Source organism: Rhyacophila brunnea, unplaced genomic scaffold, assembly GCF_057557595.1.
Source record: "Rhyacophila brunnea isolate RB1 unplaced genomic scaffold, BYU_Rbru_1.0 scaffold_8, whole genome shotgun sequence".
NCBI lineage: Eukaryota > Metazoa > Arthropoda > Insecta > Trichoptera > Rhyacophilidae > Rhyacophila > Rhyacophila brunnea.
In genome coordinates, this window is record NW_028233350.1 from 21,275,996 (window position 1) to 21,289,023 (window position 13,028).

At 32.7% G+C, this 13,028-nt stretch overlaps 1 long non-coding RNA gene across 1 annotated transcript; it reads right to left on the reverse strand.

Moving 5' to 3' along the window:
- Positions 1-10,832: 10,832 nt before the first annotated feature.
- Positions 10,833-12,301, reverse strand: LOC147064030 (uncharacterized). The gene is made up of 3 exons (XR_015072017.1): positions 11,830-12,301; positions 11,413-11,568; positions 10,833-11,289 (listed from the first exon to the last, which is right to left on the reverse strand). It is a non-coding gene; the product is annotated as an uncharacterized LOC147064030 (long non-coding RNA).
- Positions 12,302-13,028: the final 727 nt, after the last annotated feature.

Genomic DNA, 13,028 nt, shown 5'->3' on the forward strand with positions numbered 1-13,028 from the left:
AGTCGACAATATTGCCTTCCTTTACGTAGCCAAGAAGATGTTGTCGTACAATATTATGTTCATGTTCATTAAATCGATTATCCCTAAGCATGCTTTAAAGTGGTAGCAATATGAGTCCAAATAACTCAGGATCAGACATATTATTTTTGTTGAGTTAAAAAGAAAACATTTATCTCAATTAAAGCGAATCCCATTTTTTTATTTGAATGCATACCATGTAGGTATTTTTAATAACGTATTAGTAAAAAATAAAGAGTTGAAATCGAATTTTTGACTGGGATTTTTGGGTCCATATGATAGACCGTTAAACCTTCCGGCCTTCATTTTAATTAAGCAATAAACTATTGTCAGATTTTCTCTGTAATGTGCGGGGTTTGTTGAAAGAATGCCAAACAACATAGGGTTTATAGTTTACGGTAATGTTTGTTGAGTAAAAGATTGGTATCCTTGGAGAATTTATTGACGAATTTGATAGTCTCTTTATTATTTGATGAAGTAATTGGAAAAGTCATATAATAACATAAAGCATATATTTAACACTTGGAGGTGGGCGTTCATCACCCCGTTATCTGCTTACACCTTGAACAATGAATTAAATGTGTAAGTAAATTATAAATATTCAAATTGATTTAAGTTTTGTACTGATCCATTTGTTATGTATTTTTTGCGACCCTATTCAATGGCACATATACTCTGACAACAAATACAGTTAATTCTTGTTTGTATAGTAATTTAATACAAAAGGTAATACTGTACAACAAGATCTTCTTGGCTACGTGTTAAAACTGTGAACTAACAAGCTCCTCCTATTAAAGCGTCAATGACATTGAGCTACTTTACGAGCTGCTTGTTGGCGAATTTACAATCTGCCGGTAAAGTCACCCAGTGTCATCATCGAACAAGCTAACAAGCAGATTGTAAACAAGCTACCGAGAAAAGTTGAAAGCCGGTCAACTTTACACGGCGTGTGGGCCTACTGCGTCTGCGCAGTAGAGCGTAGTAGTGACCTCCCGGCAAAAAAACGAACTACGTTCTGTCAAAATAGTCGCTAGTTTGTTGGCTTCTCAGCGAATGGAAAGTTTTGTGTTATCATCACAATCGCAGTAGCTGAATCGCCCGCTTTTAAATTCGTTAATAAACAGCTTGTAAAGTAGCTCAATGTCATTGACGCATTAGTAGACGACAGCGACTTCCGACTATTGCCTAAATCCTCTTGTTGGACAGTACAAATAACATGTTATTATGATTATTACAACCTTTAAAATCTGATTTAAAATTATACCATGCATATTATTTCAAATATCTAGGTAGGTAGTAAAAATAAATTCTAATAGTTTAGTGTAATCTAACAATTTAAAAAAAAAAAAATAAGGGTAGATTTTAAACTCGTGTTTTCCATTTTATACTCGTGTATACCGCAATATATCGTGTATAGCTGGCATTTGTAAATTTATGACAGTTAACAAAAGCAATCGTGTTTTTGGGGAAGGTATTCAATTAGCCTAATAGATAAACAAAAGGCTCCTGATTTCTCGGGGCACTTTCACGGGATTGATAAACTCCATCGCGAAGTAAGGCTTAATGGACTTTAGGCCCTTGGGATTGCGTAAGTAATGAATGTTCATGCGCCGCGGCTGTGGGGCATAACCATATAAACATATTTTGCGAATTAACCCGCGGTATTTAACCTGCGAACGGCGTCGTATAATCCGCCGGCACACCTGTGCGAGTCATTAAACATACAATGGCGAATTCGCGTTAGATATGCCCGAATAATCTAAAAATACGGCGTCCAATGTTCTATTACTTATCCGGGTACCAACGTTAAAATATTTATCAAAATTAATGTAAAGACATAATATTATAAGTAATAAGAAGAAAGAGACATTCTAGTATATGGGTTGGCAACATTTTTAGAGTGACGTGTTATTTTATAATATGCTAGTAACCTGCGATTCCTCTGCCACATTTTTGAAAAAAAAAACATTGTAATAGGTATAGTTAATATTTTTTGTGTTAATTACTTACTTTCTAATCACCCTGGGAATTTTGATTTATTGGTTAGATACCCATAAACTAGAAAATTTTGGTAAATTTAGTAGATTGCTATTCATCAATGATTGCTAGCAATAAAAGTTCACTTCATTACTTCCATTAAGTGTTATAACTGTTGATTGTCTAGATGCACAAGGATTTAAACTCTAAAGTTTGCGTCAATAATTTAATCACAAAACAGGCCAAAATTCATAACAAATATCAAGACAGCATTCATAATAAACAAGAAAGTATTATATTGTGAGATAAACTGAAAAAATAAACATTTTTTTTAAATATAGAACATTCCAAATAAGTGAAATGCATAATATTCAGGTGCTTTTAAACGAACAGTTTTGTTGTCTTATCCGTTTCCGTTTCATTCGAGCTGTCAGCTATACTGATGTGGAAATGTAAAATTGAAGCGGTCAACTAAAACCGAAACGGAGACGTGACAGGATGGGTTTTCCATCAGTCATCGTATCCGTTTTTAGAGTTGCCAGTTAAATTAACGTGTAAATTACTATGTTGCCGTATTTTTCAAACTACTTTTCTAATATCGATTGAAATAATATTATTTATTTATATTTATGTAGTTACTGCATTATACTAACTAATTTATTTAGAAAGTTATTATTAAAATATTATTCATTTTTAGTGGATACAGAATAATATGTAAATTTACATCACCGTTCCAAAACTGAACTGTCAACTAAGACTGAATGGACAACAGAATTTACGACTAACAATACCGTAAAACAGTTGCTTGTACATATTTATTCTGTATTTTTTTTCTGTGTCGTAAGAAGATAATTTTTTCGTACTAAAAAACACAACTGAATATTTATATTATTTTTTTACCATTAAATTTAATCAATTTCCTTTTTAGGTAATGGTAATTTAATTACTATATCTCATGTCATGAAGGCCACATACATTATTTTAATGAGTTGGTTAATTAGGTTTTTTTTTCAAATATTTTTCACGTTTATTGGTGCAGCAAGTGAAATGGGGCAGGGCACCTGTGCAAACAGCCATGAGTATGCGCGATGGTGACCCAAACATTCATTAAGAGGAAAATTCACACCCTAATTTGTTTGCCCCGCGTGAGACCGTTCAACGCAGCCGGTGCGTTTTATCATCTCGTTGTGATGACCAGAGAAGAAAACAATATTTTTATTTTTTAATGCATCAAACTACATATTGATTTTTTAATAACTTCTGCCGCATTTTTTCTTATCCCCTTATAGTTTTAAATTAAATAAAATTGCTTTGTAGTTGGAAACTAATATAAATCATGCTGGTAATAGTTTTCATTATGCTAACTAGGAACTGCGCGATTTCGGTAATTTATGCAGGAGTACTCCACTTCATTCTTAGTGGCCAACAAAACAGAATACTGTTATCATACATTACTTTTACTTACTGAATTTAGGATAAGTTGTCTAATAAAAATAGTACAATGACCCTAAATTTTCGTTAGAATAATATATTTGTCGAGGAAAAAAAGCTTATGCTCTCACAAGTCACAAAGTTAAAAACTGTAACAAGACGTAGTAATTAATGCATAATATATTTATAAAGGTATTTTCGAAAAAAGCCCGTTAGATAGAATGTGTAGATGTTATTAAAACTAAGGGGGAAAAAAAATATTATACAATGGAAACAACTAATGGTTTTGGAAATATATACCTCAAATTATTATGTCATATTATATCAATATTAATAATATAAAAATATATTTAAAAAGATTTTTCGCACAGTGTCAATCTTGTAACTCAAGATTTTTTTAAATTATTATATGAAAACTGGAAAATACATAATTTTTAGTACTAGTCATTTACTTTGATTATTCACTACAATCTCTAATATTTGCGTTTTGTTTCCTGTGAAAATAATACTTTCCTGATTATTAAGATTAAAAAATAACGTTATATTGTAATTTTGACACTGTCAAGTTAAAACTATTTTTGAACAAGGAGAAAAATCTCTATTAGGAAAGTAGAACAACATACCTTACCTTATTATGAATAAAATCCGTATGTGAAATAAAAGAAAAATTTTAACAAAAAAAAACAAATAATAAATTTAATTTTAAAATTTATATGTACGCAATATTGTATCATATCTCCTTCTATAGCATTCTTTTAGCCTCTCTCTCGGCATAATTTTTACCAAACTCGCGGGATTTAGCCGATGTATTATTTATGCGAGAAAACAGAGATTATGTTATCCGGCATATCTGGTAATAATTTTAAGTTATGCGTACTTTCTCTTAAATACAAAACAAAATGTAGAGAATTTCAATTTTAAAAATTTGTTAGCATATTTCAATGTTGCTATAGAATTGGTTGTAAAAATATGGTATGACGGTAAATTATAAAAATAATCTTATTTATTAATATAGTGTATTCAAAATAAACTTAAAATCCCAATCGTGTTCTTCGTCTTTGGCGTTGTAGTACAAATTGGCTTCTGGCCATATCAATATTATCCGTTTCTAACTCATAAGATCATTATTAGTGACATAAATTTCTTGCTACGTAAAATTATTGTATCGTTTGTTTACGATTATAGTAGTTAGCAAGAGAATAATTTAACACTGAAATAAGATCTACGGCATGGCTAGAATATTTAAATAGTTGTTAAAACCACGATTTAACCAAATTCATGAGAATCTTAGAGTTGACAATAAATTTTCTAGTTACTCTAATATCGAACATTCTACTGGGACATTTATGTAAGAGTTGTAATTATATAAAGAAATTAATTAAAATTCATCCATTTTACCCACCGCCTAGCTCTTCGGTTTTACATTAGGTCTTCAAGGTGCGATTCGACGCGCTCCTTTTCAGATCTTCCGGATTCCGTTAGAGATCCAGAACCCACGACGATACGTCGTGGTTAGAGAATCCAATCCCGAGCCAAAATTCTGATCGCGGGATTTCGAGATAACAATTCGACAATTCCGGGATCCCGGGACTGGTTCAGGGATTGGCATTTTTTTTCCATTGTTAACATAAAATTTTATATTTACAAATAACATCGGTCAAAAATAAATCTAGTATAAGTTATACTATTCAAGACATTTATTGTTAATACTGTTTATCTACTTTCAATCTTGGAAATACATAAGTTTAATAGAGTAAATAATATTGTAATATAAATAATAATGTGAATGTAATATGAGATTGCTGTTTTTGATAGTAAAGACTTAATGAATGGGTTAGCGAGATTTAAAATAGTAAATTGATAAAACAATCAATCCTGAAAGTTTCGGGAATATGTTTATCAATCCCGGGATTCATAGGTATCGAAAATAGCTCGGGATCCCGGGATTGGAATCCCTAGTATTGGTAGTGTACCTTCTCTAAGGCTTCTCTAAGCCAGGCCTACATATTATGGAAGGCACCATCTAGATCTGGTTACATGATGCATGATGGATTAAATCTTTTAGTAATTATACAAGAAATGTAACAAAGCTTAGTTATTAAAACACCCACAATTCGGGTGCGTTAAACTCAATTAAAATAAGAAAGAATATTCCTTGAACATAATATACGAAACGAAAGATCTTGAAAAATTTAAATGTCATCATCATCATCAGCCGGGGTCAATCCACTGCTGGATGAAGGCCTCCCCAAGCTTTCTCCAACTCTCTCGGTCCTGTGTCGTTCGCTGCCACGTATTTCCGCCGAACTTTACCAGTTCGTCAATCCAGCGGCTTTTCGGGTGACCCTGTGGCCGTTTCGTACCCCTTGGGTACCACTGGATGACGGCATTTGTCCAGCGGCCGTCCTTTCGGCGAGCAATGTGCCCCGCCCATCTCTATTTCAGCTGTTTGGCAACGTCTATTACATCGCGTACTCTTGTCTGCTTCCTACCCCATTCGTTCCTCTTACGGTCCTTTCGCGTGATGCCCAACATGCACCTCTCCATGCCTCGCTGTGTGACTCTTAGCCTTTGGATTAAAGCCTTATAGCATAATAATTAAAACTATACAAATAATACCGAATCTTCTTTCCGGCGACTAACTTCCAGACATCGTGAAATGGAAACTGGGCTCCTTCCGGGATGTCAGAATTGTAAATGTATGTCCTTAAAGACGGTTGGAATGTAAGAGAGCGATCGATCGATCGACTCTCGGTTAACTGAATCTATCCAATATGGCAACGCGCCCGCTGATTGGTCGACGCAATGCAATTTCCCCACCACACTAGCGTGTCAGTCTAGGCAACACAACTAACGTCAGTGTTTCTATTTGATAATAATTATAAAGACTCTTTAATTATGCGTCTCGAAATATATCACATCATGACAGGGTAATTAGTGTGTTTTTAAGCCCGATAAAACTTTGAATTGTAAAAAAAATACCGAAAAAATACTTTCATCACTTTTTTATCACAAATAGCAACACAATATTACGGCAACAATTAGAAAACGACTTTAGGCATAAGACCACCGTGGCTATTTTTGACGAAGCGATTTTTGGAGCACCGCTAACCGCATACTACGAATAGTGGTCGGGCGGGCGGCGGTGCGGCAGCGGCGTGCGAAACTCACACTATAACCGTGTGTTAAATGTTCGAAGCCAGTATCCTTTTTTTTTGGTAATAGCACATACGGTTATACGTTTGAGTTATACACGCCGCTGCGGTTCCGCTGCCCGCCCGCCCACCGTGGCTAAGCGCTTTCAAGAACATTTTTGGTTTCCAAAGCTTCAATAATTATTCCTAATAATTTATCAGTATAAACCAGTGAATATGTAGCCCCATAGGAAATGATCTAGTGGTATCAAATCACACGATCTCGAACGCCAATTGGCTAAATTGGCAGCGATAGTTTCGTGTATCTTTCTTAGGAAACGAATCACTGGCAGAAAATGTTGTTTCAACAATTAGTATTTTATTAGATTTTACAATTTTTAAAGTTTATCAAATATAGACAAATAAATGTAAAGTAAGCTGTAGACAAAACCTGGTTATAAGACCGTGAAAAGCCATTTCTGTCTCAATCCCGGAAATAGGTTCAATTTAGTGGATGTTAGTTTGCACTTTTTTCGTTTTTTTTATAATATTAGTCAAGCACTTACTTATTTGAAAGTTACATCCATATAATATAATTCTACTTATACTAATAAGCATACATCGAACTTTTTAACGTTAGTAGTAATGTAGCATGCTGCCCATATTCAAATCCAGAAATGTCCAAAGAAAAACTAAGACCCGGCTCTATAAAACCGTCATACGCACAGTCGTTGCATACGGGTGCGAGTTATGGACACTAAATGTGAAAGCAGCTGAAATTGTGGATTGCTTTGAGAGAAAGATCCTGAGGCGGATATACCGAACTATGAATGATGGTGGGGAGTGGAGAATTAGGTACAACACGGAACTATACCGCTTATAACAAGATTCAAAACTATCTACCTTTATAAAACTCCAGAGGCTGAACTAGGGAGGCCATGTCCAGCGCATGCCTGAGTCACGGATACCGAAGAAGATCCTCGAAGGAGCCCTAGGGGGGAAAAGGTCAGTGGGAAAGCCACGCACACGATGAGGTGATAATATTACAAAAGATGCCAACCAGCTGCTAAAAATCAGGGACTGGAAAAGACGTGCGGAGCACCGTTCCGGCTGAAGGACGGCGGTGGAGGAGGCCAGGGCTCGACTTGAGCTATAGCGCCATCGAAGAAAAATATGAAGGAGTAAAAAGTTATATAACTGTCGTCTACATAAAAATATAATAAAGGATACAGTTTCATATACTCACTTGCAGAAAATACGTTTTTCAAAAGGAATATAAGAAAACGAGAAACAAAGTAAGAATCCTAAATTGCAGCATAAAATTTATTTCAGACATAAAAAATGAAATATTTGATGTTAGGATCTAATAAGAACGTAAATATTTTTGTTATTCAAACCATGAAAACAATTTAGCGAACAAGAAGGTCAAAAATATTCTGTGAACAGTTTCGTGAATTTAGTTGGAATTTATGATTTGCTGTTGCTCTGTCGTGTGAGAGATTTGCGATAATGGATTTAGTTTTTGGGCTTTGGATTCTTCACGCTTTGTGAAATGAAAATTAAATTTATGTTACATAATATCATAAAGAAATAATGCGTAGCTGGAAAAGTTAATATGCAAAAGGGATATTTACGTTTTACGAATAACACATAAATGACAGCAGAGTAACGCGTGGGAACTTAGAAACAAAACGATTATTATTTCAAACACTAAAATAATTTATATAGGAATGTAATTCTTACAATTTAATTCGTACAAATAGGTACTTTGTACGCAAATATTTTTGAGGAAATACGAATAAAGTAAATGGAAAACATATTATATCACAACCTCTTTCATACAATCTTTAATTAAAATTTATTTGTTTATCAATATAATCACGGTGTCCGCGCGGCTTAAGCGATGGACTATAACGCCGTGGGTCTCAGGTTCAAATCTTGAGTCTGACAAGTACAAATATTGTTTTTCAATTTGTATGTGTCAGGGTATGGACCTAATAGGTTGAGCAAGTGGCTTACATCCATCTCTCGTAAAAAACAAAATCTGTCAATACATACCTCTACTCTGTGGAGGCCCATATGATCCTATTAGGATCGGACATGTCGAAAGAAAAGAAAAAGAATAATCATCTTAATTATTTATTTAAATATCCGTACCTATATGGCAGAAGCATATAAGTCATTTTTTCGCATTTTACAGGAGAAGGTTTTTAAGGTTTAAAGAAGTGTCACAAATCAGGATATGAAGGAAATTGGATTGTTTAATGTTATTATTATAAAATAACTAGTATAGTTTTGAAATATATTTAATAAAATAAGAAAATCAAGTAATTCAATGAGTTATTGAGCATTTAATGACATATGAGGTTTTGGCATAAAAATATTTTCAACATTTTGACATATCATTTACAATAATATATGTTTTATTATAGAAAACTTATAAAATTAAAACAAGATCTTGGAAATTAAATGAACACACGATAAAATGAAACTAACAGATTAATAATAGTTGGTAAAAACTAATATATTTTAAAAATATATTTATTAAAAAAAGAAAATTAAGTAATTACATGAGTTATTGAGCATTTAATGACATATGGGGTTTTGGCATAAAAATATTTTCAACATTTTGACATATCATTTACAATAATAGATGTTTTTTTATAGAAAAACTAAAACAAGGGCATGGAAATTAAATGAAAACATGATAAAATTAAACTAACAGTGATAATAATAGATAGTAAACAGTTGTTTATGAGTATTACTTATAGTATTTATATAAAAAATTAACAGGTATTTGAATTTATATAAAATGGATGATAAACCGGATCTATCAATGGCAATAAACTGATGAGATCATCTTTCTTAGATTGATTTATTGGCAGAGGACTGTTATAGCATTGCTTAATGTTAACAATGTTCCTTCTTCCTCTTGTCGTACGGCGTAAATCAAGTTGAAGAAATGGGTCATCTTCATGTAACGAATATTTATATTTTATTAAACCAAACTCCTTCTCATACCTGAACCATCTAATTTTGTTCCAAACGACATTTTCTCCAACTGTATTAATTTTTCGCTTCACCAGTTGATTAGAAAGTAGGCTTGAATAATTGTAAATCGCATCCTGAGACATCTCTTTAACAATAAAAGATTTCTTGCCCCTTACTGTTCTAACAAACTGATACCAATCATGGGGAATATTAATTTCTATGTTGGAAGTTTTCTTGGCTTTTTCAATACGTGAATGGTCAGTGTCACATTCAAGTCGCGTATGGCCTGGGAGCAAATATTTATGATCCATGACCTGAATAGTTGGTGATGTACTTACAAAGTAAGATAGAGCTGCAGTTATTATGTTATTTTTATTTTGTCCTGGACAAGAATCAGAGAATGCAATAACACTTTCAACAGTTGGAGTTAAGGTATTCAGATGACTTATCACACAAGACGCTATTTCGTTAGCTCCCCTTGCAGCGATTCCCTCGTGCCACATATAACATGAGGTTTGGTTCGATGTGCAATTTCTTACGGTCAAATTATATGTGTACAATTGCCTTTTATAGTACACAATATTTGAGTTAAGAGAAGGCGTTGGCAAACACTGCTGCAGGTCGAATGCTAAAAAAGCAATTTTACCTTGAGATTGGAGAGCTTTGGTCTTATCGTTTTTTTTTAATTCATAGCCTTCATCTGCCACTTGCTGATGGGCAATCTTGTCAATTTCCAATTTTTGTTTTATTTGTAAATCTGTAGCACATTTTAATTGAATATTATATGTATCACAAGTTTTGCATGTGTCTTTGCTAGGTACTTTAAATTTATATCCGGTGCTTCTAAAAATTGTAGCATACATACAATATGACACAGGAATCATATTTTTTTCCATTTGCATATCACAATACATTTCAAACATTTTTGATATGTTTAGCTGCCCGGACAGGTATTCTTTGGATGTGCGACGACGTGAATAATGACTTTCATGTTTAGGAAAGCTATTTATGTGTGCAGTAACTTCTTCCCTTTCATTTGTTTTTTTGTTTATGGGTTCGTGTTTTCCACGATTATCATTACCAATAAATCCTGTATCGGAAAATCGTTTTTTTGATATGATAAAATTTATTTTGTTTGCAGTGATTCCAAAGACATGTTGAAACATTTTTTTGCATACTTTATATTCCAGTCCCTCTGTATTGATAATTTTATAAATTATACTGATTTGGCGGTTTTTAATCTGGCCTGAGGGGTTTCTCCTCTTTCGTTCGTTTTTTTTTCCTACAATGTGAATGCAGTTTGATAGCGATTGATCATCACGATGAGATAATTCATTAAAATCTTTCAATAATTTTATTTGAAGCTCTTCATCCACCTGTTCATGACATTTTAGCCGACAACAGTTTTGCAGGAAAAATATGTCTTTTCTAGGTTTTTTAATTCCTTGCCTTGTGGTATAATCTAGGCCTAAACTCTTACGTTTTTTCATTTCTTTTCTGTTACACGTTTTCTTTTTAGTATTTTTCTCCAGTCTTTCAGTAATATGTGGCTCAACAAAGTTTATAAGCTGGTTATCATCTGGAAGGATATCAGGTCTGCTTAAATGATTTTCAATAACACTATTTTCAACCTCAGTTTGTTCCTCGATAACACAGATCTGATCATGTCCATAAGCTTCTTCTTCCACTACTTGTATTGTAATATTATCGGTATTAATATTTTCCAACAATGCTGCATCTAAAAAATAATATTAATTAGGATACCAACAAATCAACAAATTGAATAGAATTAACTATATTGATACTATAAAGAACTAAAAATACTGATATCGATTGACCAACATTATATTGCATTACTTACCATCTGTAATTTCAGAAAAGTTGTGATAGTCAGTGACAATTATTTCTTCACCTTCAGTATGGAAATTTGGACCTTGTGTATAAGCCCCACCTTCAAATTGTACTGGGCATACTTCAGATTCTGGATTCAAATAACTATTTTCCAATACTGGTGTGCCTGAAAGTAATATCTATTAAGTATACTGAACCAAAAATATGCAGAAATTTTAAGCACATGACCCACAAAATGTATTGTCGGTTACTATTTGCAATCGGAACCATACATATATTGCCATCAACACATAATATTTTGACATAAAAGTGTTAAAATACATCAGAGATTCATTTAAAATCTTCTTAGGAGTATATTGTACACATTTTGAGGTTATAATTTTGTAACAATATGAATTAAACAAAAGATTAGTTTATTATTGCTTACCTTCAACTCCATGGATATTATTGTTTGCATTATTCAATATTCGAGCATTTTGCAAAATTAGTAAAGTTCTAGGGTTTTGATACATTGTAAAAGAGGTTATTAACACAAGCACAAAAAATCACAATTTTAACAGCTGCCAAAAATGCTGAACACCATAGATAAGTCTGCGCATGCGTAATTTTATATTATGCCAAAAGCGTATATGTCAGACATATGCTTTTGCCTTGTTAGATATTGAAATTTTATATTATGCCAAAAGCGCATATGTCAGACATATATGCTTTTGGCTTGTTAGAGCTTGAATTTATATGACATGTATTGTTTTTCCAAGTCGTTTTACGAGAAATCTATAGGTTTTAGAGATATATGCTTTTGCCATAACATAAAGTAGGCATTTTTTGACATATTGGCATTCAAATCTCAAAATCGCCAAAACACGACTTATATGCTTCTGCCATATTGGTACGGATATGTATATTGAAACAAATAATTAATGCATACCTATGCAAATAAACACCGCGAAATTAAATTAAATAAATATTTTTGGTACCTTTTTCATATATTTTACAATCCTAATGCCGTGTCCACACTGGCAACAAGTTGCTGGCAGTCTCGTTATATTTTACGATAATTATTGTACAAATTAATGAGGTTGCCAGCAACTTGTTGCCAGTGTGGACGCAGCATAATGTTATAAAAAAAGCAGTTCAATAAAGTATGTATATACTCGTAGTATTATTGAATAAAATTGTGATTTTTTTGTAATGCTCTGTTTTATTTTTTGAACAAATAAATAGTTTATGGTACATCATATTGATCGGTTAATATTTCACAAAGTTAGATATATAAACTGGCCACTGGAATGCAGTTACCGATGCCTATTTTCACCCATCCAGAATAAGTTTAGCTATTTTTTACTAAATGATGTATATTTTATTCACATATAAGTGTAATTTTAATTTATCTATTTTTAATTCTTCAAAAGTTAAAGCAATGGATACTTTTTTCATATAGTTTAAAATCGCATGAAATTATGTAGCAAAAGCTACTATAGCTTGTATTGATGGTTTGTTAATTTCTAATGCTGCCACTATGGAGAAAATTTTTTTATAATTAAAAATTCAAGTAAAATAATAACGTAGAATTACTTCTTATTAGTCTTCCTGTTTATTAGTAGGCACTTTAAAATAAATAAAATT